The sequence below is a fragment of the Hypanus sabinus genome, chromosome 21 (assembly GCF_030144855.1).
Source record: "Hypanus sabinus isolate sHypSab1 chromosome 21, sHypSab1.hap1, whole genome shotgun sequence".
In the NCBI taxonomy this organism is placed as follows: Eukaryota; Metazoa; Chordata; class Chondrichthyes; order Myliobatiformes; family Dasyatidae; genus Hypanus; species Hypanus sabinus.
Genome location: NC_082726.1, coordinates 19,769,695 through 19,796,965, shown reverse-complemented (window position 1 = coordinate 19,796,965; position 27,271 = coordinate 19,769,695). Strand labels below are relative to the sequence as shown.

The 27,271-nt window shown below is 42.0% G+C and overlaps 1 protein-coding gene across 6 annotated transcripts in view; it reads left to right on the top strand.

Moving 5' to 3' along the window:
• Positions 1 to 552: 552 nt before the first annotated feature.
• The window catches only part of znf592 (zinc finger protein 592), a 200,761-nt gene continuing 174,042 nt past the window's right edge, over positions 553 to 27,271 (top strand). For 2 of the 6 annotated variants that reach the window (XM_059946122.1, XM_059946123.1), the window contains exon 1: positions 569 to 690. The gene's annotated coding sequence lies outside the window, so the exon portion shown is untranslated. Of the gene's footprint in view, positions 691 to 27,271 lie in introns of all 6 variants that reach the window. The other 4 variants (XM_059946126.1, XM_059946121.1, XM_059946124.1 and 1 more) reach the window with 4 other exon arrangements.

The following is a 27,271-nucleotide window of genomic DNA, read 5'->3' as shown; positions in this document are numbered from 1 at the left end:
GTGGTGCTACCTCCCAGGGTGGGATGTCTGAAATTGTATCGCAGCGAATTTCCGTGACATGGGTGTCGCTTTACTTGAATTCAATGCCCTGATTTTGTTTAGAGTACTGTGTGACAACACAGACATGGTGGACCGAAAGGCCTGTTACTGTGCCATGTCAACCCATGCCATCACCATCCCGCAACGTATAACTTTCCGCCATTAGCGCGATTGATAACACATTTGCATCTGATAACAACTCCCCAAAGCGCCTTGGGTTTTTTTTAACCACATCGTTAACGAAGGGGAAAAACCGCCACCTCACACCACCAGCAGCCACGGCTCACTGACAGAGTACAATATATGTCGGTTAAAAATATCTAAGCGCAATTCATTAGACGATCCATAAATATATACCCGCAAATTTCTTTCCACCAACGGAAGAACCTTGCTAACCATCACGCACAGGGCCGCCAGGCGCGCTCTCCCTCTCACACCGCGCTTGCGCGGACTCCGGCCTTCTGACGTCAAACCACCGTTCGGCCGCGCGAGCGCGGTCTCTGAGTCCCGAGGCGGGTAACCGGAGCCGGAACGCGCGCGTGTGCGTGCGTGCGCGGCCGGCCGTTCGGCGCTGGAACGCAGCTTGGAATGCTGGTTCGGATGGAGCCACGTGACCCACTGCTGCCACGGTCGGGAAACGGGATGTAAATGGTAACTTGTGAACGAGTGTGTTTTGTGGTCGCGTGCGTGATTTGGTGAGGAAGACAGCAAGTGTGAGTTGGTGTGTCAGTGGTGTTAGGAGGCCCCGAGTGAGATTGATGAGGCTGCGGCTACACAACGGCAAACAATGGGCCTTGCACTCGGCTCGGGTCACAACCCCGATGTGTGTGTATGTGTGTCTAAGTCTGTCTGTCTCCCTTCATAGGCCTCTTACTTAAATCTTGTTTTTCTATGGAAGATCGGGGATACCTTTCTGTGGTGAGCAAGTTTGAGAGTGCCTGTCTGTCAGTTTCATGGCTGCCTTTTACTTTACCTTGTTGACTCCATGATTGATTTCTTAAGCTTCCAGAGTATTTGCTTTAGTTTTTAAAGAATATATTTCATATTGCCTGCCTTAATCAGAGGAGGGAATAATTTTAATTCTGTCACGGTGCATAGAGATATATAGTGGTTATGTATTGGTAAAACACAATAATTCTAATTTGTCACATTTTTCTATGTAAGGATGGAATTTGTTACACTTATGGTTTTCACTTAAGAGTTTGATAGTTTATTTTATTATTTTACCCTATTGTTTACACCAATAAATCTATTTTTCACTGGATATAAAAAGATATTATCAAAAAGCCAATGCAATTAGTACAGTTTAATTGACAGGAATCCGAACTGCTATTTTCAAAACACAGTCATTGCAGTGTACTAGCAAAATATTTTTGTCTGGGATGCTTGAAAGTTTGTACATGCAAATCATTCTGTAAGGAAATATGGTAACTCTGAACACCATTAACATTCTGTTAGATTTGCATTTTTGAAATAAGAGAGAAAATCATCACACATTGGCTGATGGGAGTTAAATACAAAGCCTTACCCATATAAAGCAAACTTGAGGCCCTCTGTTGGTTGGGGTCGATCACAGATGTTGTGTCTCAGTTGATACATAAGCCAGGGCAGTCTAATGTGATGAACAAGCTATTGCCCATGTAGCAGACTCCCCCTCACCACGCAGCTCATGAATCCAAAGGAATGGCAGAGACTGGTGCGCTTTACCACCAGCCGCATCACAGGAGTTGCCAGTTAGCTTTGAACTCGATGTAGGACCATATTAGGGACTCCAGCTCTGCATTTTTCCTCAGGGTTACTCTTAAAACCTTCCCCATGAGTGGGTGTAGCTCCATGGTAGGAGAGGTTTAAAATCAGTTTTTCTACTCCTGGAAAAGCTGCCAACCCATAGCTGATGAGCCTAACTGCCAAAGTGACAGATTTTAAGGAGCCAGTAATCCACCTTTGTACCTTCTCCTGTCAGTAGAAATGGTTCCAACAGGCTTAGTAGCTAAAACACATGAGCTGCAGTTGATTGTCAGAGGCTATTTGAGACGCACGCCATTGGGAGCATTTAATAGGTAGTGGGAGCTTATCCCCACTACTACCGTCAGCTATAACAACAACCTTAAGGAACTATAAAGCAAAAGGCTGTAGATAATGAAATGAAAAACAGAAATTCTCTAATTCTGTCAGGTTTTGTGGAGAGAGTGATTTTTGGTCAGAACTGACAATGTGCGTCTATTTGCAGTCCTTGCTGAGAACACTTTATATTGATATTCAAATGTCTAATGTGGATTCATAGTAGAGCTGAGAACTAGAGTGTGTATAGTTTATTTAACCAAGAATCTTTGTTCTTATGCCTGTTTTTTTATAAATCACAGTTGCTATTGTCCTAGTGGCTGATTAACTAGGGTTAACTTGATTCCAGTTTTGCAAATATCAACTTTAGCTGTGCATTGTTCTAATTGTAATCCTATCTAATTGTAATGGGTCCTATCTACCCATTATATCTCTATTTTCGACTACTTAATTCAAGAACATTAGGAGATTAAGCGCAGGCAATAAAAATAATTTTCACTTTTGCTTCCATGTTTTAGTGTTAATTAGTCATGCCCAGACAGTTGAGCTGTGATTTAGTCATAGTAAAACAAAATCTTTTTTAGTAACTGATAACCACATGGCACTTTCAGGAACTATTGATCAGGTCTGAGTTTTTTATCCTCACTCTCTTCCTATTTTGTGCCTCCCCCCAAAAAAACTAGTTTGCCCCATTGTTCACATGTTTGTACTACAGCACTGAGAGGGTTGAGAGCTATAATCCGGGTTGGATGTTAGGATTCTTTCTGCAGTTCAGCAAGAAAGAATATGCACCTCTTGTCTTCAAACTGCTAAGACATGCTAGTCATTGAATTTCTTTGGCCTCAGTTAATTAGTTATGCATACAAGGCACGTAAACATAGCTGCATTTCCAGTACTGACAAGAGTGCAACATTTCAGTTGAAATGTGAGGTGGTAAAAAGCATTTTTGAGACCTTCTTTCAAGTAAATGTAAACAAGCCCACGGTTCTATTTAAGAAACGTGAGGGGTATTTTCTTGGTGTTCCCTTAAACATTAAATCAGACTTACTCCAATTCAGTTTGTGGAACCCTACTGTGAACAAATTGTCTGTTGTATTTCCTTAGAATACAGCAGTGACCCTTCATATCAGTCTAATAGTTTTGAAAAAGCTTGAATACAGCTTGAAGTTTTTTTGGAATTGGTTTATTATTGTTATATGTACTAAGATACAGTGAATAGCTTGCCTTACATACTATTTGTACAGTTCAAATCATTATATTGAGGTTAAAAAAGGATAGGAAAATGGTAGTGCAGTAGTGAAGTGGTTAGCATAACACTGTTACAGCACCAGCCGTAAGGCCAGGGTTCAATTTCTACCACAGTGAGGAGATTGTACATTCTCCCCATGACTGTGAATTTCATCCACATTCTCTGGTTTCATCCCATGTTCCAAAGCCATACACTTAGGCTACGTCTACACTAGACCGGATAATTTTGAAAGCGCTGGTTTCGCTTAAAAATGATATGCGTCAACACCAAGCGATTTTGAAAATACCTCTGTCCACATTAAAACAGGTATTTGGGTGAATCTCCTCCTACTGGGCATGCACAGGACACATCTACAGAAAACAATCGACATGTTTGGTGTGGAATCTTGCTGTGAAAGTCCGCGTTTGTGCAGTTACAGAATAGAAAAACTTAAAACGAAATTGCCAAACGATGGACAGCTGTTGGCTCTCACGCAGGAGGACTTAAAACTAAAAAAGAATACTGGAGCATATGGTGACAATTGACAGGGAGTTCACGGACAGTATGACCTGGCTGACGACAAACATTGAAAAACTGACTAACTCTGTTGGACTAATAAAACACCTTGTTAAAAGTATAAAACATGTCTGCATCAGTGCTATCTTGTATTTCCATACAATGTTACATTGGCTGTTACACATCTATTGTCAGAGAAGTACTTGCGTAAATAGGTAAACCACCTTCATACATGCAAGGACAGAAAATAGGCCAAAGTGAGTATACTTATTTATTCAGTAAGTTATGGGTCAAAGTATTTGGTGAGTACATTTCTAACTTGCTTCAGTCTTGTTGCAGTCTGTTCTGAAATTGTTAGGTTGTGTTCAGGAAAACAATGAAATGCTGCCATCTGTTCCGGCATGTAATGACAGTGTTTCTGGAAATCTGCTGTTACCCCATCCACTCTACTCTTGCCCAAGCGTCATTTTCAAATTTACACACTCTGAAGGGCTTTTTAGAAAAGCTCTGTTTTCAGGGGAGGAAAACACTGTTTCAGTGTGGATGGAGGGTCAAAACAAAGAGGAAAAGCTTTGGTTACGGATTTATTCGGTCTAGTGTGGATGTAGCCTTAGGGTTAGTAGGTTGAGGGCATGCTATTTTGGCGCCGAAATTGTGGCAACACCTGCAGGATGCTCAGTACAATCCTCACTGATTTGATTTGTATTTGTATTTATTTTATTTCTTGCATCCAAGGGAGCAAAAGACTTTAAGTTCCATCTCTATTGCAATGTAGAAACAATAACGAGGGGAAATGTGGGAGGATATTGCCCAAACACTAAAACTGCATACATGCAACACACATGCAAAATGTTGGAGGAACTCAGCAAGCTAGGCAGCATTGATGGAAAAAAGTACTTTCGATGTTTTTCCATAGATCTGCCTGGCCTGCTGAGTTCCTGTAGAATGTTGTGTGTGTCGCTCTGATTTCCAGTATCTGAAGGTTTTCTCTTGTTTGTAATTGTATACATTTACATGTATGTACAGTCAGATATACAATCAGATTAATGTGTATCAATCAGATTAATATATCTGATGGCCTAGTGAAAGAAGCAAATGATGCATTTTGCTGTATGTTTTGATCATGTGACGAATAAAGTTGAAATAAAGACAAATAAGAACAGTAACAATGCAGAATAAAGTAACAGCTGCAGGGAAAGTGCAGTGCAGGTAAATAATAAAGTACACAAACAGAATAAGGAAGATTGTGAGGTCGAGTCCATCTTATTGTCCTAGGGAACAGTAGTCTTATAACAGTAGAGTAAAATGTGTCCTTGAAACTACTGCTATGTGTTTTCAGGCATTTGTAAGTTCTCCTGATGGAAGAGCGGAGCAGCGAGAATGACTGGGGTGAACAGTCTTTGACTATGTAGGTTGTTTTACTGAGGCAGCGAACTTGAGTCCATAGAGGAAAGGCTGTTTTTTTGTGATGTGCTGAGCTGTGTTCACACCTCTTTGTAAGTTCTTTGTGATCACATGCAGAGCAGTTACCATACCAAGCTGTTACACATTCAGCTATAAAATAGGTAAGGGTTGACGAGGACATGCCAGATTTCATTAGCCTCTGAGGAAGTGTAGGTATTGGTGAACTTTCTTGGCCGTAATTGATGGTGATCAGGTTCTTTCTATGAAGGATTATTATGCAAGTGATCAGCAATTTGAATAGTCAATCATATACAAGGAAATCTACAAATGCTGGAAATTCAAACAACACACACAAAATGCTGGGGGAACACAGCTGGCCAGGCAGCATCTATAAGGAGAAGCACTGTCGACGTTTCAGGCTGAGACCCTTCGTCAGGACTAACTGAAGGGAAAGATACTAAGAGATTTGAAAGTAGTGGGGGGAGGGGGAAATGCGAAATGATAGGAGAAGACTGGAGGGGGTGGGATGAAGCTAAGAGCTGGAAAGGTGATTGGCGAAAGTGATACAGAGCTGGAGAAGGGAAAGGATCATGGGACAGGAGGCCTCAGGAGAAAGAAAGGGGGAGGGGGAGCACCAGAGGGAGATGGAGAACAGGCAGGGCGATGGGCAGAGACAGAAAAAAACAAACAACTAAATATGTCTGGGATGAGGGGAGGAGGGGGATTAACGGAAGTTAGAGAAGTCAATGTTCATGCCATCAGGTTGGAGGCTACCTAGCCAGTATATAAGGTGTTGTTCCTCCAACCTGAGTGTGGATTCATCTTGACTGTAGAGGAGGCCATGGATATACATATAAAAATGGGAATGGGATGTGGAATTAAAATGTGTGGCCACTGGGAGATCCTGCTTTCTCTGGCAGACCAAGCGTAGGTGTTCAGTGAAACGGTCTCCCAGTCAATCATATAATCTGTTTTGACTTTGTTGATTGAAGGGGAAATTGTGGCAAGGATCACAGGAAAATTGTGTTCTCGTAAATCCATAGTTAAAGTTTTGTCATTATAAGGAAATCAACAAAAACCCAAAACTTTGAATTTGTGTTACAACCATGCAGTGCTGACACCAATAACAAGTTGCATTCCTTTAGATTTAGTCACTGAACATCAGAAAAATGGTTAGTCATTTATTCAGCGAGAAGCTTGCAGTTAACATCAAATCTTCTTCCTAGCAACATACAGGAAGTCTGTGGGTTGAAAGTTTAATTTTTAACTGTTTACTTAGTGTTTGTATAGAAGTGGTTCCAAAAAGGCATTATCCACACAGTAACAAAAGTGTGAGAATATGAAATGCAATTTGGTACCACATAAATGTGATATTTATATGGCACCAATATATATAGTAATTTAATGAAAGGCTAGCAGTATGATATTTTTAACATAATTAAATAAGATACAATTTAGAAGGTGGTGGTGATTCATTCTGAAGTGATTTTTTTGTTTGTTAAAAGTCTGTGCCATCCTCTCCCAAGTGGCTTCACTGGTTAATGCAGTAAATAAATGATTTGAACAGACCAGGAAAGTTCTAAGTTTCATCTTTGTGGATTGACTGAAATAATGGTCTGTCTTCTCTGCTCATTTGTCGGGGAAGTTGGCCAGGCTTCATAGATGGGCATAGATGAGAAAATTGTTGGCCCTACTGTTGAATTATCTACTATCAATTACTATAGCTTATGCTTAAAGAATACTTAGGTTAGGGACAGGATGGTACCTATGGGACTAACAGAACAAGTAATCAATACATTTAGTAGAAGGAAAAGGGGAAAAAGTTCTTCTTCTGCATTTGTCACTGTGCTGTAATCCTATTTTGTAATTCTCAACTCTCTGGTACAAGCATCCCTTATTTAACTTTGATCATTTATTTGCTTAGCCTGTAGGAGTTTGAAGTATTCACTTGTGGATTTTTCCAACAGAAGGAGTTTTAATGATGTACAGTTTTCCTAGTGATTGCTGGATAGTGATCAAGGCTGGAAATCTTCAGAAATCAAGTCCGTTGCCTTAATTCAGCATATGTAAGGAAATCCTTATTTACTTAGAGATAACCGGGCATAATAGGCCCTTCTAGCCATTCAAGGTACACCACTCAGAAATCCCTGACAACCCCGAATTAACTCTAAACCAATCACTCAACAATTCATAATGAGCAATTAACCCGGTACATCTTTGGACTGTGGGAGGAAACTGGAACACACTGAGAAAACAAACACATTCCACAGGGAAGACATACAGAGAGAGACTCCTTATAGAGGACACCAGCCTTGAGCTGTATTAGTGTTGCACTAATCGCCACACTACCGTGGCCCAAGATTTTGCTCCAAAATTATTGTAGTGAACCCATAAATGAGAGAATAATGGAAAATTAAGCATTCACTTTGAAGGGGCAAGCAATTAATGAGACAAAAAGGAGCACCAGGCCATTGTCTCCCACACCATCACCAACTTTATCAGCTCTGGGGATCTCCCACCCACTGCCACCAACCTCATAGTTCCCATACCCCACACTTCCTATTTCTACCTCCTACCCAAGATCCACAAAACTGCCTGTCCAGGTAGAGCCATTGTTTCAGCTTGCTCCTGCCCCACCAAACTCATTTCTGCATACCTGGACACTGTTTTATCCCTTCCCACCTATGTTCATGACAATTCTCATGCTTTGGATTTTTCCAATGATTTCAAGTTCCCTGGCCCCCATCGTCTTACTTTCACCATGGATGTCCAATCCTGATATACCTCCAACCCCACCAGGAAGGTCTCAAAGCTCTCCGTTGCTTTTTGGATTCCAGTTCTCCTCCACTAGCACTCTCCTCCGTCTAGTGGAGTTGGTCCTTACTCTTAATAATTTCTCCTTTTTGCTCCTCCCACTTCCTTCAAACTAAAGGTGTAGCCATGGGCACCCATATGGGTCCTAGCTATGCCTGCCTTTTTGTTGGCTATGTGGAACAGTCCATGTTCCAAGCCTATACTGGTATCCGTTCCCTACTTTTCCTTCACTACATTGACAACTGCATGGGCGCTGCTTCCTGAACGCATGCTGAGCTCGTTGACATCATTAATTTTGCCTCCAACTTCCACTTTGACCTCAAATTTACTTGGTCCATTTCTGACACCTCCCTCCCCTTCCTTGATCTCTCTGTCTCTATCTCTGGAGACACTTTATCTACTGATGTCTACTATAAGCCCACAGACTCTCACTGCTACCTGGACTATTCCTCTTCTCACCCTGTTACTTGTAAAAATGCGATCCCCTTCTCACAATTCCTCCATCTCCACTGCGTCTGCTCTCAGAATGAGGCTTTTCATTCCAGGACAAAGGAGGTGTCTTCCTTTTTTTTAAAGAAAGGGACTTCCCTTCCTCCACCATCAACTCTGCCCTCAAACGCATCCCTCCCATTTCACGCACACCTGCTCTCACTTCATCCTCCCGCCACCCCACTAGGGATAGAGTTCCTCTTGTCCTCACCTACCAGCCTCTGTGTCCAACATATAACTCTCCATTACGCCATCCCCAACGGGATCCCGCCACCAAGTACATTCCCCCTCCCCCCCGCTTTCTGCTTTCCGCAGGGATTGCTCCCTACACGACTCCCTTGTCTATTTGTCCCACACCCCCCCATCGCTTCCCACCAATCTCCCTCTTGGCGCTTATCCTGTGAGTCTGCTGGGGTGATATACTGTGTCCAGTGATCCTGGTGTTGTCTATATGTTGGTGAGACCCGGTGCAGACTGGGAGCCAGTTTTGCTGAACACCTACGCTCTGTCCGCCAGAGGAAGCAGGATCTCCCAGTGGTCATACATTTTAATTCCACGTCACATTCCCATTCCGATATGTTGATCCATGGCCTCTACTGTCAAGATGAAGCCACACTCAGATTGGAGAAACAACACCTTAAATTCCGTCTGGGTAGCCTCCAATCTGATGGCATGAACATTGATTTCTTCTGTTAATGCCCCTCCGCCCCTTCTCACCCCATCCCTAATTTTTTATATTTATATTTTTCACCCTTTCCCCCTCACAATAACTCCTTGTCTGTTCTCCATCTTCTTCTGGTGCTCCCCTCCCCTTTCTTTCTTCCAAGGCCTTCCGTCCTATGATACTCCCCCTTCTCCAGCCTTGTATTCCTTTTGCCAATCAACTTACCAGCTCTTGGCTTCATCCCTCCCCCTCCTGTCTTCTATCATTTTGCGTCTCTCCCTCTCCCTCCCACTTTCAGATCTCTTACTATCTCTTTTTTTCTGTTAGTGCTGACAAAAGGTCTCGATCTGAAACGTCGACTGTACTTCTTCCTATAGATGCTGCCTGGCCTGCTGCATTCCACCAGCATTTTGTGTGTGTTGCAAAAATGTAAATGATATTTTCAATTGCAGTAGCAGTAAAACTTGCATTAAATAGCAATTATAGCAGAAACAACTCCTGAAAAATTGGACGATAAGTGAAATCCATATTGTCGTATATGAATGCTAGACATGTGTGGGGGGAAAATGCATTGCTATGGAATTGGATTTTTTGTAGAAATTATTCCAGCCTTTTAATCTTAAAATGCTAGCTTGTTCTTCAGAGTCAGTTAATCTTCTACATGCAGAAAAGTAAACGTCAGAGGGCTACTTCAAAACCTGCCTTTAAGAGCCAATATAGAGTTTAGAATAAATTTATTATGAAAATACATATCTGTCGCCATATACAACCCTGAGATTCATTTTCTTGTGGGCATTTACAGCAAATGCAAGAAACACAATGGAAACAATGAAAAACCAAACGCAGCAGGGTGGACAAACAACCAATATGCAAAATCAACAAACAGCAAATACAAAAGAAAGGGAAAATGGGTATAATAATAAATAAGCAATGCACATCTAGAACATTAGATGTAAAGTCCTTGAAAGTGAGTCCATAGGTTGTGGGAACAGTTCAATAACGAGGCTTGTAAAGTTGAGCAAAGTTATCCCCTCTGGCTCAAGAGCCTGATGGTTAAGGAATAGTAACTGTTCCTGAACCTGGTGGTGTGGGTCCTGAGGCTGCTGTACCTACTTGATCAAAACATAAAAATACAACTGCAGATGCTGTGGATCAAAGTATACGTACATGATGCCGGAAGAATGGGCATTCTGATGAAGGGTCTCGGCCCGAAACATTGGCTACTCTTTTCTCACGGATGCTGCCTGACCTGCCGAGTTCTTCCAGTGTCGTGTATGTATTCTTTGTACTTACTTGATGACAGTAACGAGAAGAGAGCATGGCTCAGATAGTAGATGCTGCTTTCCTGTGACATTATTATGAATGAACACATTATTTCCTGTGGCTCATTGGTGGGTAGGGGTTTATCTGTGATGGACTGGGCCATATCCACTATTAGTTTTTGTAGGCTTCTCTGTTCAAGGGCATTGTTCTTTCCGTATCAGGCCACAATACCTTAGTCTTGTTGACATTGAGTGAGATGTTATTGTTGTGGCACTACTCAGCCAGATGTCCAATCTTTCATCTATATGCTGATTCATCATTATCTTTGATTCAGCCAGTGGCAGTGTTTTTGTCAGTTGTGCTTAACCTCACAGTCATAAGTATAAAGTGAGTAGAGCAGGGGGCTAAGCACACAACCTTCTGGTGCATCTGTACTGATGGTGATTGTGGAGAAAATGTTGTTGCCAGTTCAAACTGATTGGGTTTTGCAAGTGAGGAAATTGAGGATACAGTTGCACAAGAGGTATTGAGGCCTAAGTCTTGGAGGTTATTGATTTTTTTTGAGATGATAGTATTGATTGCAGAGCAGTAGTCAATGAAGAGCATCCTGATGTATGCATCTTCACTGTCCAGATGTTCCAGGGTTGAGTGAAGAGCCAATGAAATGGCATCTGCCCTTGATCTGTTGTGACGGTAGGCAAATTGGGGTGGATCAAAGTCACTCCTCAGCCAGAGTTGACCTTATCCATCAGTAACCTCTCAAGACTCTTCATCACAGTGGAGTAAGTGCTATTGGATCATAGTTATTGAGGCACAGGTCTTAAATACTCAGTCGAGTACACCCTCTGGGCAAACTGTTTTCCCCGGGTTCACTGTCCTGAAGGATGCTGTCACATCAGCCTTGGAGAATAAAATCACAACGTTGTCAGCGTGTGGGAGGTTGTGAAGGTGCCTTCAAGTTTTGTCCTTCAGAGCATAAAAGACATTAAGGTCATTTGGTTACTTATATTGGTTGGTTTTACTTTTTAGGAGGTGATAGCATTCAAGCCCTGTCATGGCCGTCAAACATCTTTCTATGATTCCAGTTTGGTCCAGAATTGTCACTTTGCATGTGAGATGGCTTTCAAAAGGTTGAACTTGAATATCTTGTATTTTACTTGTATGGCAGACCTGAATGCTACTCAGCAGTTTTTGGATCTCTTGGTTCATCCAAGGCTTCTTGTTGGTGAAGAGTCTAAATGATTTTCTGGGGGCACACACATCCAGGAGTAACTTTATAAAGTCTGCAACAACTGTGGCATATTCGTTCAGATTCCCTGAGTCCTGAACACATTCTGGTCTACTATCTTGAAGCAATACCATAGCCCTTCCTCTGCCTCCCAGGACCACTACTTTGTTGTCCTTTTCTCAGGAGACTTGCTCTTTAGCCCCTGCCTGTACACAGGTAGGAGGAGGAGGACAGCCCGATGATCAGGTTTCGCAAAATGTAGTCTCGGGATGGAATGGTAGGCATTCAAAGATTCAAAGGTACAAGTTAATGTCAGAGAAATGTATACAATAGATATCCTGAAATGCGTTTTCTTCACAACCATCCACAAAAACAGACGAGTGCCCCAAAGAATGAATGACAGTCAAATGTTAGAACCCCACAGCTCTCCAGCTCTCCCCTCCCGTGTGTAGGTGGCAGCAAGTACCAATCCCCTCTCCCCCCAGCGGCAAAAAAAAGCATTGGCACCCGCCACAGAGCACTCAAGTGTGAACAAAGCAACAGTAAAGACACAGACTTGCAGTTACCCTGAAGACTTGGCGTTTCACCTGGTATTTGATATACCACGGGTTCTCTCTCTCCCTAATAAGGAAGAAAGAGGTGTCTCTGTTTTCCCAGCAAACAGGGAGACATAACAAACTACTTACTGGTTTACAGTGTTAAAAGTCCGTTACGTTGCTTTTTTTCACACTCTGCCCAAAAATCTGGGCACACAACCACAGATATTCCGACTCTCCCGACGACACACGGGTCTCCTGTCGTAACAGTGACCCTTGATCCGCCCATCTCCAGAGCCCCAAAATCCTAAGCTTCCAAATTCAAGCCGGTCTCTTAGGCTGAGCCTTTGGTGTGCTGAACAACAGTGGCCGGTTATAAAACTCCGAGAGCAGGTCCCATTCCCGCAAAGAACCGTAGTCAGCATGTAACTCCAGGTCAGGGTCTTCAAAAGAACCCTGAAAGGGCAAAATAAAGATATTAAAGTTGAAAATAGAGCTGTTTCCAAAGATGCAAGCAAAGGAGTCACTGTTTAGCACCACCAGCACTCCACTTTGCCTTCATTCCTTCTGGTAATATAGCAGCACTCAAGTGTGTTGTAACCCCCAATGCTGCAGGTGATATGTTGATGATAACTGGACAGAGATTTCTTCAAGCAAGCTTGATTGAAGTTCCCAGCAATGATTTGAAAGGCATTAAGGTAGGCTGGTTCTTGTTTGCTAATCGCAGCACAGTACATCGAGTGCTTGCTTAACATTGGCCTTTGGCGGTATATAAACTGTGGTCAGGATTTCGGAGGAGAATTTTCTCGTTAAGTAGAACAGACAGCACTTAATCATTAAATATTCCAGGTCCAAGTACCACAGAGAGTTTATTACGTTTTGCCCTCTTGGGCAAAATTGGGCTGAATCAGCAGTCCAGCCCATCCAGTGGATTGAAATGCCCTGGAGTCTGACCATGAATCTGGCTTGACTGAGTTAAGCCATGTCTCCAGGAAACGCAGCAACTCCTCATTCCCTTCGAGACAACTATCTTGCTCTAAGGTCCTTGGTCTTGTTCTCCAGAGACTATACATTTGCTAATAAGATGCTGGGTAGAAGTGGTTATGCTAGTAATAAGAAGAGAGCTTGCTCTGAGTGATGGGTGTCCTTAAAGATGGATTCTGCTTTATGAAGATGCTCTTGATGCTAGGGAGCTAGTGCCCATGATGGAACTGGCTTATCCTGTGCAATGGAGCCTCTATATCAGGCTGTGATTCAACCACTCAGAATCCTTTCCACAGTACCTTTTGTAGTAATTTTCTGAAGTCTTTGGAACATACCAAATCTCAAACTCCAAATGAAATCAAGCCATTGGCATGCCATCTTTGTAATTGCATCAATATGTTGGGTCAAGGATAGATGTTCAGAGATGCTGACACCCAGGAACTTGAGTCTGCTCACCCTTTCCGCTGCTGATCTCTTGATGAGGACCTGTGTATGTTGGATACTGTTGGGCATAAGGAAAGAAGAGAAAGTGTAAAGGGATGTGCAGACTAAGTATTTTTACAGAGTGGTAGGTGCCTGGAATGCACTAGCAGGGTTGTTAGTGGAAGCAGATACGCTAGTGACATTCAGGAGGCTTTTAGGTAGATACATTAATAAGCAGGGATGGATCATGTGTGTGCAGATGGGATTAGTTTATTTTGGCAGCATACTCAGCACAGATGTCATGGGCCAATGGACCTATTCGTATACTTTTTTTTATACACTGAAGTTTTAATTAATGAGCACGGTTGGGAGAAAAGTTGTAGTTATAGCTTCCACTTTCAGCTCCATCAATGAATAGTGAATTATTTTCTCCTTTTTTTGATGAATATGAATTATGTATCCTTTGCTACTTAAATTAAAATCTATGCTAAAAGTTTAAAGATTATTCTATGCCCACAAGTTAATGCTGAACATGAAGAAAGTTGAGATTTTTGTGAAAGAAAATAAGTTTAAAATAATTTTTTTTTGTACCAAAGGAAAGACATTACTAGGCCACACTGCGACCATCTTCTGCTATCAAAATATATACTATCTAAGGCATCGGGATTAGTTATTGTTTTGGTTTATAGGTATAGGCATTGTCCTCGAGCACTACTTCAGGTGGAAGGCGGTCTGAATTTTGCATCGAACATATTTAGAAATGAAAGGCCATCTTCAGAGTTCACTAAAATGTGAGATATACTAGGGAAATCATTTTATATTGATTGTAGTGAGTCACTGAAGTTTGAGAGTTTGAAAACTGAAATTTCTGTTATTGATCCACATGTATCTGAAAGAAAAGAGGAATGGTTTTCTATTAAACACTTGAGTAATATTAAACAATGATTTAACTAGTAACATTAAGACAACGAGTTTGGGAGTTATTTGCAGTTTGGCCTACCATATAGAATGCCCAGGTTCAAAGTACATTTATTATTAAGTTATGTATATAATATACAACTTTGAGATTTGTCATCTTGCAGGCAGCCAGAAAACAAGGAAATATAATAGAACCCATTTAAAAAACACACACACAACAAAAACCATCAGGCACCCAACGTGCAAAAAGAAAGAATGGAGCAAATAATTTTTTAAAAAGTAAACAAATTTAACACACAGAACATGAACTGCAGTCTGTGAAAGTGAGTCCACAGTCATGGAGCCAGTCTAGCACTGAGCTGAGTGCTGATGGTTTCAGGCCACAGCTGCAGAGTCAGTTCAGTGCTGAGAAGAGCAACGTCTCACGGAGTTGTGAGCTGAACACCGGTTCATCCTTCACCTTCAGCCTTGATGGCTTGATCTCGTTAATCTGGTTCAGCTCTTAAATCAGCTAAACATTGCTTTGTCTTTTTTGCCCTGGGGCCCGGGATCCGCCACCTTAATCCAGACAAAGTCCTCTCCAGCAATGGCTGCCTTGGTCATATCTTCATTCCCCAGGGTCCACTTTGATGAGTCCCTCATGATAACGGAAAACCACACAGACAGTTCAAAAGCAGAACTCCCAAAAGTGCGGGGATCATTGTCCATAAAAGAGTAATAAATAGAATAGTTAGTAGTTACTTGCACGTTTCAAAAATATGTGTGGGTTGGTGGGTTAATTGACCACTATAAATCTGTTCTAATACATATATTGGGGAAATGGGGGGGGGGGTGCAGTGGATAAGAATGCGGGAACATAAAATAGATTAATTTCAAATTGATGTAAATAGGTAGTTGATGGGCAGCAAGGACTCAGAAGGTGGAGGGGTTGTTTTCATGCTGTGTGTCTCTATAAATATACAATACTGCGCAAAATTCTTAGGCTTGTATAGCTAGGGTGTCTAAGACATTTGTATTTATCAAGGTGGAGAGAACAAGTTGTAAAGGATGTTAGGAATCGTGAGGTTGGTTGTGGTTCAAGTGGCAGAGAAGGAGTGCCGGGGCGGGAGATGGAGCGGAGCTGACACACCCAGCCGAGACAATTGGTTTATTGGTCATTACAGAATGTCTCTCTGGTGCTTCCCTCCCCCTTCTCCTTTTCCCAACCATGATTCCTCTCTCCCTGCCCCCTTCCCACTCTCAGTCTATGATAGAAACCCATATTGAATCAGGTTTAACATCACTCACATATGTTATGATTTGTTTCCATTTGCAACAGCAGTACAGTGCAATAGAGTAATTACTACAGTAATGACAAAAGCTGAGGCACACTTGCTATAGATATGTGCTTAAGGCTTCTGCAGTATTTTAGATTGATGCAATTTATTCATATAAGTGTGCATCTCTTTCTGGCTTTTGTGCTGCACAGGAGGATCTTCAATACTGAATAATTCACACATAATTTCTGTTGATCCTTGTGCCTTTGGGCTAGAGTAATCTTGTACTTCATAATTTAATGTCAGCATGAAGCTGAAATGGGTTCATTTTGTCAGAAACCATGGATATTAGTCAGTTTGAAGCTCACTAATTGGCTATCTTTCTCAACCTACAACTTTAATTTGCACCCTTTCTTGGAAAGTGAACAGAATTTCAAGTCCAATGGGTTGAAATCATACTATTAGTGAATCCTGAAGCAAATGCATTGAGTATTTATTTTCTTTTAATCCCAGGTTGAAATAATTTTGGACTAGTGAAGAAGTATGTAAAGGTTGGAAGGCATTTACATTGGTGGTTGAGCCTTGGAGCTGCTAGATTCCATCTTTATGTAGATTTTGGAGATCTGGTTTATTGTTTTACTAAACAGTTCGTGATTTGTTTTTGACTCTACCAATTCATTGTGCAGCAATTATAAGCTTATTATTCTGCAAAAAATATTTGTTCATCCAATGCCAATTTGTTAAAAAATTATAACAATTGGAGAAGGAATTGGTATTTGTTTACCAAAAACCGAATTTGGAGGTAATGGTATAGACTCGTATTCTCAAGAGTGTGAATGACATTGTTGTAGTGAAGGCTTGTTTACTAGGAGTTTAAACACTTGGAGATTCTCTCTGAATCAGAATCAGGTTTATTATCTCTGCCATATGTTGTGAAATTTGTTTTGAAGCAGCAGTACAGGGTATGGAATTTACTAGAAGGTGCAAAAATAAATTAATAGTGTAACAGGGTAATGTTCATGGACTGTTGAGAAATGTAATGGCAGAGGGAAAAAATGTGGTCTTATAGTGTTGAATGTAGGTCATCCTCCCTGATGACATCATGAAGAGGGGATTTCCCGAATGGTGAGGATCACTAATGATAATGCCGCCTATTTAAAGCACTGACTCTTGCCATTAAGGACATCTTCAAGGAAAGTTGTTCCTGTGATGGAAGTAGCTGAAACCACAACCCTTGTGATCCTGTGCATTGGAGTTTTCATATCAATTTGTGATGAAACAAATTAGAATACATCTGTAGAAATTTGCAAAAAGTCTCTGGTGAGAAACCAAATCTCCTCAAAATCCTAATGAAGTAAATCTGCTGGTGTGCTATCTTTGTGATTGAATCAGTGCTTTAAGCCCAGGCTAGGTCCTGAAGCTGCTTGACTTGAAGCTGCTTGCTCTTTCCACCATAGACCCTTAAATGAGGACAGGTATGTGTTCTCCCAACTTCCCCTTTCTGCAGCCCACAATCAATTCCTTGACCATGCTGGCTTTGAGACCAGGGTTATTGTGATACCACTCAGATAGCTAGTCTGTCTATTCTGTCACTTCCATGTGCTCAATGGCTATCCCAAATTATATTGATTTTGTGCAGACAACTTCCATTGCTCAGAACTGAAAAAGGAATTCAAGATTGAAACTGCAGGACTGGCTAAGAAGAAGAGTTGTCATTGTTTGGGCAGTTTGGCAATATTCTCTGAAAGGCTGTAAATTTATCTTTACGCATTGGGAGAACCACTCCAGTTGTATTGCAAGAGTGCAAAGACAACTGGCTGAGGAGGCAAGTTAACAATCTGCAAAAGGCATAGATTCTTTGAGGCAGTTTCCATGTCAACCACATCTGCAGTTACTGCACTTATCAGAATTTCTGTTTGTGGAGAGGCATGATATTTACTGTTTATCAATGGAATGAGTCGATGCTGGCTGGATAAAAATACATAGCGCATAAAGGGAGCTACACCAATGAAGTACTGAATGAAAGTTTCAAGGAAGGAGGAATAATGGGACTAGTTTTAAGGGTTACTGAATTATATTGTGTTTGATTTTGTTTTCATTAATCAAAGTATTATTTTGGAACCTCTAATTACCTGATTGAATTTTAAATAGATTTTCAACAAATGATCCCATGTTACATTCCTCTCTCCAGAACTACTTGTATGTAGGAACAGAAATGCAAAGTCCCATGTTTTGTTTTGTCCCTTAAGGCAAGTTTTCCAAGACTACTGAGCTGAGAGCACCAGCAGAGTCTCGTGTCTCAGTCATATCTCCCTACAGCTTCATTCTGTTGTGTTACTTTTTCTACAAAAAAACATGCTTACATCTGTGACACATAATGAATATTCTTTCTTCTTCAGATTATGTTTTTTTGGCATTTTGTGTTTTCAACTATTTGCAGATTGATTAAAATTATTAGACATGTCACTGGGAAGTTGCTTATTTAGAAGAATGTAGGTTATAGTAGGTTTAAGTTGGTTATACTTAAAATGCTCCAGTACAACAGGACACTATACAAATATATTATCTCTTTATAACCTATGCTTATTCAACATTCCTAACCAGTCAGTAGGAACTAAAGTTTTGAATTTTAGAAATGCTTGTATAAGAAATGAGTGATTAATTAGACTTTTAGGGTCATAAACTGTGTCTGACTCGTGTCATGACTGAGGAATAAATGTCATGTAATGCTGGCCAGTAATCCATGATTACTGATTATTTCTGCCCTCTGTCAAGAGAAAGTACTCCCTGAGCTGTACACACAAAATGCCAGAGGAATTCAGCAAGTTTATGGAAGGAAATATATAGTTGATTCAGGAAGAGACCCCTCAGGAAGTATTGGTTGAACTAGTAGGTTCCCTAGTTCATGTGTTGTCACTTAAATAATTTAAAAAAATCTAAATATCTTTCCAAGTAGAAATATAAGCATAAAGTGATAAAGAATTAGTGGCTACCATTGGATCATCATACCTGTCCCCAACATTTTTGATGAAATTTTTGTTAGACCAAAATGTAAATGTAAGATGGTAGGAGAAAGAATAAAAAATAGGGAAAATATACTAATATTAAAAAATGTAAAGAGGCTTGGAAAACATTGTATTTTTGTTGGGTTTATAAAATCTGATTATGCCCTTTGATATTAGGAACAATATGTCCAAAATATAACTCTTTAAGGCTAGTGTTGATAAGAATAATATCTTGATATATGAAATTAAGCTTTAAAATTTTATTTGGTAATCTAGATGGGGTCCACCAACATATTGAGTAATTACTTTTTGACTGTTTATATCCTATGCCAGGTCTCTGTAAGCAGTCATAATGATTATCCAGTACCTCCGAAAATTTGTTGATTGCAGTTGCATTTTGTTTCTTGGACTGGTCACCGAAATATGTTGCAAAATGAGGGGTAGTAACATTAGCAAGTCTTGTTCTGTTATCAGATTGTAAAACTCTGTATTAATGTGGACTTTGTCTCTTGCTGTGTATGATTTACTTGGTGAATCTTTATTTATAATTGAGTGTTCTCTGAATTATTCAACATTTCCTGGAAGCTCTAATTATAACTTGTGATACACTGCAAAAGAGTTTTGAGGATACTTTTATTAGAAACCTGTTGCAGGCATTCTGATCAGAGAATTTAGAAACTTTCCTAATGTGTATTTATTATTTTATACAGTTTATTAGATGCAACTCATGCAAGCTTCCAAAATGTGTAGTCTTTAAATTTTTAAAACACGCAATTTAGATACTTAGTTTAGCAGCTCTGAAAACTGTAATAAATCGAATACTGTACTACTTTTTTTTTCAGGTTCTAAACTCTATCTTAGTTTAATTATTTTTGTGGTACCAACTTGGGGCCTACCTGGCCCACATCGACTGTTTCGAGAGTGAGGTGATTTCTTTGGGGACTGTCAATAATCAGGTTTCTCAGGAGAATATAGAGAGCACAAATTGGCCTTTTCATCTCTCCTCTACACATACTGAACATAAAAAAATATTTTCTGCCCATTTGAGTGTGTAATTGGGCAAATTATATACTGAAGTACATCCTGAATAATATTTTCAAATTTAATATTATTGTAAATGTTTTAAAATTCTATATAGTTCTATGCAAAAATAACAGGTTTGTTGTCATGGGTGTTTAATGTCATGGGTGTTTAACTTTCCTAATATTGGTTGGCACCTCCTTAGTACAAAAAGTGCTCACCAAGGAGAGGGACTTTGACGAATGTGAGGTCAGTGTAGAATAGGCAAATGTGCTGAAACATGCTGAGGTTAAGAAAGAGATAGTCCAGTGTTCCAGCTTCTGAAAAATAGTAAGATGGAAAAGTCTCTGGGCTGGATGGGATATACCACAGCTTACTACAGGAAGTAAGGGAAGAGATTGCTAGGGCATTAATGATTCAAGATTGTTTAATATCATTTCCTGTACACAAGCATAAGGAGAACAAAATAATTGCTACTCTGGATCTGATGCAGCACAAAAATATGAAGAACACAATAATAATGATGATTATTAAATATAAATGCATAGCTTATATCTGTTGATTGTATGTTCATAAAGTGACTGTACATAAGGTGACTGATGGGAAATAGTAAAGTAGTAGGTGAATTAGTGGGTGAAGGTGTTGGATCAGCTTTATTGCATGGAGAAAGTGACTTTTTCAGTCTGGTGGTTCTGGCATGCATGCTACATAGCCTGCTTCCTGATGGGAGTGGGACAAGCAGTCAAGAGCAGGGTGGGTGAGATCCTTCATGATGTTACTGACTGTTTTCTGGTACCTTTCTGAAGACATGTCCTTGATGTCAGGTAGGCTGGTATCAATGATGCTTCGGGCAGTTTTGACTACCTGCTGTAGACCCTTCCTGTCTGCCACAGTGAAGTTTCCGTACCAATCAGTAATGAAGTTTGTTGGGATGCTATTTACTGCATGTTTGTAAAATGATGTGACAGTGGATGTGGAAAGTCCAGCTCTCTTCTGCTTCCTCAAAAAGTAGAGGTGTTGGTGAGCTTTTTGTGAGTGTGTAGGATGTGTTCTGGAGCCATAAGATGATGTGTGTAATGTGCACTCACAGGTGTTTGAAACTATTCGCAGTTTCCACTGCTGTGTCGCTGATTTAAAAGGTGGGGGTAGGTGGAGTGACTGGTGTGAGTTGTCTTGAAGTCAGTTGTTGTCTCCTTTGACTTGTTGACATTAAGGAAGAGGTTATTTGCCTGGCACCATGCCTCGAGCTCTTCTAACTCTGTAACCCATCTCATCAATGTTGCTGATGAGCCTCGCCACTGTCGTATCATCGGCAAATTTGATGTGATTGCTTGAGTGTTTTAACAACGATCTTTGTATCCTCTTTGGCCAAAGAATTGGAGAATTGCAAATGTTCTGCTTTTCAATAAATTAATATGGACTCTGCTGAAAATTATAGATCATTGAGTCTTGTGTCAATGGTGGGAAAACTATTGGTGAGTATTCTAAGGGAAAGGATTTATAAGCATTGGAGAAGCATAGTCTTACTAGGAATAGTCAAAATGGTTTTGTGAGGAGTAGGCTGTGCCTCACAACCCTGCTTGAGAATCAGAATCAGGTTTATTATCACCAGCATGTGATGCGAAATTTGCTAACTTGGCAGCAGCAGCAGTTCAATGCAATATGTAATCTAGCAGAGAGAGAAAGAAATGATAAATAAAATAAAGCATAATAAATAAACTAGTAAATCAATTACATATAGTGAATAGATTATTTTAAAAATGTGCAAAAACAGAAATACTGTATATTAAAAAAGTGAGGTAGTGTCCAAAGCTTCCAAGTCCATTTAGGAATCAGATGGCAGAGGGGAAGAAGTTGTTCCTGAATTGCTGAGTGTGTGTCTTCAAGCTTCTGTATCTCCTACCTGATGGTAACACTGAGAAAAGTGCGTGTCCTGGGTGCTGGAGGTCTTTAGTAATGGACGCTGTCTTTCTGAGATACTGCTTCCTAAAGATGTCCTGGGTACTTTGTAGGCTAGAGCCCAAGATGGAGCTGACTAGATTTACAACCTTCTGCAGCTTCTTTTGGGCCTGTGCCCCTCCATATCAGACAATGATGCAGCCTGTCAGAATGCTCTCCACGGTAAAACTATAGAAGTTTTTGAGCGTATTTGTTGACATGCCAAATCGCTTCAAACTCCTAATAAGGTATAGCCGCTGTCTTGCCTTCTTCATGACTCCATCAATGTGTTGGACCCAGGTTAGATCCTCAGAGATCTTGACACCCAGGAACTTGAAGCTGTTCACTCTCTCCACTTCTGATCCCCCTATGAGGATTGATGTGTGTTCCTTCGTCTTACCCTTCCTGAAGTCTGCAGTCGGCTCTTTCGTCTGGCTGATGTTGAGTGCCAAGTTGTTGCTGCTAGTTTGCATTTCTCACTCCTGTAGTTTTGAGAAGGCTTTAAAACAAATTGATAAAGGTAGAGCCGTGGATGTGGTGCATATGGACTTTAGTAGGCATTTGATAAGGCTCCCCGTGGTAGGCTCAGCCAGAAAGTTAGGCATGGGATCTGTGGAAACCTGGCTTCATGTATTTGGAATTAGCTTGCCATTCAAAGGCAAAGAATGGTAGTGGATAGATCATATTTTGACTGGAGGTTGGTGACTAATTATTTTCTGCTGGCATCTGTTTTGAGACCACTTCTCTTTGTGATTTTTATAAATAACAGATGAGGAAGTTGAAAGATGGGTTAGTAAGTTTGCAGATGATACAGATTTTGGAGATGTTGTGAATAGTGTAGAAGATTGCACTTGGTTGCAATGGAGTAGAGACAGGATGCAGAGCTAGGCTGAGAAATGGCAGTTAGAGTTCAGTGTGAAAAAATGCGGTGATACACCTTGGCAGGTTGAACTTGGAAGTCGGAATTCAAGATCAATGGACATCGAATTCTCCAACTTCCAGTAATTCCCTCCCTTTCTCTTCCCCCTTCCCACTTTCACTCTGCCTCCTCTTCCAGCTGCCTATCACCTCTCTCATGATCCTGCCACCTACTACCCATAGTGCTTTCCCCTTCCATTCCTTTTTCACCTTTCCTGCCTAACCCCTCCCTGCTTCCCCTCCCCCACAATCTTTCCTCTGATTGGTTTTTCACCTGGTGCCTTCCACCCTCCCCCTACTTTTTTTTTATAGGGCCCCTGCCCCCTCCTTCTTCAGTCCTGACGAAGGGTCTCAGCCCGAAACGTTGACTGCTTGTTTCCACGGATGCTGCCCGACCTGCTGAGTTCCTCCAGCTTGTTTGTACATGTTGATTTGACCACAGCATCTGCATTGTATTTTGTGTTTAAGATTAATGGCAGGATTCTTAGCAGTATGGAGCAGCAGGGGGATCTTGGGGTCTATATCAATAATCCCTCAAAGTTGATGCACAAATTGATAGGGTGGTTAACAAGGTGTATTATGTGTTGGCCTTAATGAGGGGATTGAGTTCAAGTATTGTTGCACCTCTATAATATTACACGGGAGTATTGTGTCCATTTCTGGTTGCCTCATTAGAGCAAGGAAGTGGATGTTTTAGAAAGGATACATTGAGGATTTACCAGGATACCACCTGGATTAGAGAATGCGTCTTATGAGGAAAGACTGAGCGAGCCAGGGCTTTTCTCCTTTGAGTGTAGGGAAATGAGAGGTGACCTGATAAGAGGTGTGTAAGATTCTGTGAGGCATAGATAGAGTGGACAGCCAGTGCCTTTTTTTAGGACAGCAATGGCCAATACCAGATATCCTTTTAGAATGATTGGAGGAAAGTTTAGGGAAGATGTCAGAGGTAGGTTTTTTTATATAGTGCCTGGAACACACCACCAGAGTGTTGGTACAGGCTGATAAAATACCGTAGGTATATTTAAGAGACTCTTAGATAGGCACTTATATTGAAGAATTGTGGAGGGTTGTGGACTGTGAGGGAGGGTAGAGTTTGATTGTGAAGTGGGTTTAAATAAGTCTACTCAACATCATAGGCCAGAAGGACCTGTACTGTGCTGTACTGTTCTATGTTCTATGTACTCATTGTGAAAAATTTTACTTAATACTCACCAATTTAAACATCTTGTAGGTTGTCATACTGCTGCAATAGAATAAAAATGTTCAATCTGTGAGCATGTTGGTAATCACAGGAATTTTAGTTTACCAAACAAAGCATTTGTGTACCTTGGTCAGGTTACTATAGGTTGTGTAACTGATTTGTACCTTATAATATGTTATGAATTAGTTACTGTTGTGTTACAGCTATCTGACATGGTGACTTGAAAGGAAACTGGAGTATAAGAACCTATGTAATTTAGTTTTTCTCATTTGGAAGGAACATTTTAACTCGAGTTTAATTTGGATCTCTGTGCTATAATTAATATCACCAGGAGCTGTTTCAGAATTGTACAAATCTTACAAATATTTGAATTATGAGTAATAGTTTAAATTACAGTTATTTGCCCTGCTCTCTCTGTAAGGAGTTTGTCTGTTCTCCCTGTGACCTTATGGGTTTCCTCCGGATGCTCCAGTTTCCCTGCCACATTCTGACGAGGTATGGGTTGGTATTACTAAGTTATTGGCTCCAGAAGCATGGCAGCACTTGCGGGCACATCCTTGGAGTGTGTTGGTCACTAATGGGAATGATGTAATGTAACATTGCAGCTGTGCACCCCCTTATTACATGTTTAATGAAACCTTTCCAAGGTAACTTCATTATTGGCAGGGTAAATTTTAATTAATAGTTTTTTCAAAAATCTGGCCGTTTGAATAATCTGAAGCATAAGGCCAGGGAATAACAGCCCTTTGATTTACCAGTGTTGTTAAAAGAATGATGTTCGTTATTTATTAGCATTTTAAAAACAGTCTGTTATAGATTTAATTCATCCTTTCTTTGAAATATTGCACAGCTGGGTTAATTGATTATCTAAGTACAGAATGTTCCCAGTTGTATTTTTGAGATGGAACATTGCAATTGCCCTAGTAGCTTAAAGGATATTGCTTCATTTTAAAATTGTAAACTGCCCTTGTTGAAAGTAACTTCTGCGTTGTTAAATGGTTCAGAACTTTATTGCTTTTCACACCACCTTGGAGTATGCCACTTGGGAAGTTTTCATCACGTGGTATGTCTTTTTCAATCAAACTTTTACTTTGTTGAGCAAGTATAATGCAACTAAGAAGAAAAGCCAAAATCTTGTTTCCGGTGACATGCTGTACATTATTTGCTCTGTAGACTCAATTTTATTCTTCCTTTGTGTGATCTACCACAGTGCTGTCTTCATCTTGTGCATAATTATTGTGGGACCTCATTCTACTTGAGAAGGTTCTATTTAAAATAAGCTGCCTTGATTATAGTGAACATATCGGGGCACTCTGTGCAAAAACACTGGTGAGTAGTGAAACTCCATTTCGGATACAATTGAAAACCTGGAGTCTAGTATAGTAGTAGATGAATCACTTAAAGTTCAAAGTAAAATTTATTATCAGAGTACTGTAGCGGTGTGCTACACGCAGCGCTAAAATTACGACACGGAGTCGGTAACTGCAGTCGAAGGAAAAAACTTTATTCGAAATCTTCAGCCTCACTTTTAAGCCTCCCTCAACCTGCCTCCCGTGGCGCAGAGGCTCCAAAGCTCTGTGCTCGCAAACCCCCGTAGGCTATCTAATTGTGAGTCGGTTCGGATGTGCCAGGAAATGGGTCGCCACGTAACCCCCCCCACCCCCAGAACCGGCGATACACCCCCCAATGTCCACAGTCTGGGCCAGAACCTGCTTGGGAGGTCGGCCTCTGCGCCGGAAACTCGGCCGGTTGCGCCAGGTCCACATGGGCCGGTTTGAGGCGGTCCACCGTGAAAACCTCCTCTTTCCCCCCAACGTCCAGCACGAACGTGGACCCGTTGTTCCGGAGCACCATAAACGGCCCCTCGTATGGCCGCTGCAGCGGTGGCCGATGCCCACCCCTTCGTACAAACACAAACTTACAGTTCTGTAGGTCTTTGGGTACGCAGGTCGGGTGCCGCCCGTGCTGTGAAGTGGGTATGGGGGCCAGGTTACCGAGCTTCTCGCATAGTCTGCCCAGGACTGCTGCGGGATCTTCCTCTTGCCCCCTTGGTGCTGGTAGGAACTCCCCGGGGACGACCAGGGGCGCGCCGTATACCAACTCGGCTGACGAGGCGTGCAGGTCGTCCTTGGGCACTGTGCGGATGCCGAGTAGGACCCAGGGAAGCTCGTCCGCCCAGTTGGCTCCTCGCAGGCGGGCCATGAGGGCCGACTTCAGGTGACGGTGGAAACGTTCCACTAGCCCGTTCGACTGTGGGTGGTAGGCAGTGGTGTGGTGCAGCTGAGTCCCCAAAAGGCTGGCCATAGCTGACCACAGGCTGGAGGGGAACTGGGCGCCTCTGTCGGAGGTAATGTGGGCTGGTACACCAAAGCGAGATATCCAGGTGGCGATCAGGGCTCAGGCGCAAGATTCGGAGGTGGTGTCGGTGAGCGGGACCGCCTCTGGCCATCTTGTGAACTGGTCCACAATAGTCAGGAGGTGCCGCGCTCCGCGCGACACTGGCAGGGGGCCCACAATATCCACATGAATGTGGTCGAAACGCCAGTGGGCGGGATGGAACTGCTGCGGTGGGGCTTTGGTGTACCGCTGCACCTTGGCCGTCTGGCAGTGCATGCACGTTTTGGCCCATTCACTGACCTGTTTGCAGAGTCCGTGCCAAACGAACCTGCTGGAAACCATCCGGACAGTTGTCCGGATGGAGGGATGCGCCAAGTTATGAATGGAGTCGAAAACGCGGCGCCGCCAGGCTGTCGGGACGACGGGACGGGGCTGGCCGGTGGCGACGTCATAGAGTAGGGTCCTCTCACCTGGGCCCACGGGGAGGTTCTGGAGCTGCAAACCGGAGACTGCGGTTCTGTAACTCGGAATCTCCTCATCCGCCTGCTGCGCCTCTGCCAGTGCCCCAAAGTCTACCCCTTGGGAAAGGGCATGAACGGTAGGGTGAGAGATCGCATCTGCCACGACATTGTCCTTACCTGAGACGTGCCAGACATCCGTCGTGTATTCAGAGATGTAGGACAGGTGGCGTTGCTGGCAGGACGACCAGGGGTCGGACGCTTTCGTAAGCGCAAAGGTAAGCGGTTTGTGGTCCGTGAACGCGGTGAAGGGCCGACCTTCTAGGAAGTACCTGAAATGCCGGATTGCCAGGTAGAGCGCCAACAGTTCCTGGTCGAAAGCACTGTATTTGAGCTCGGGTGGTCGCAGGTGTTTGCTGAAAAACGCCAGGGGTTGCCAGCGACCTGCGATGAGTTGCTCCAGCACCCCACCGACTGCCGTGTTTGATGCGTCCACTGTGAGGGCGGTAGGGGCGTCCATTCTGGGATGTTCTAGCATTGCGGCGTTCGCCAAAGCTTCCTTCGTTTGAAC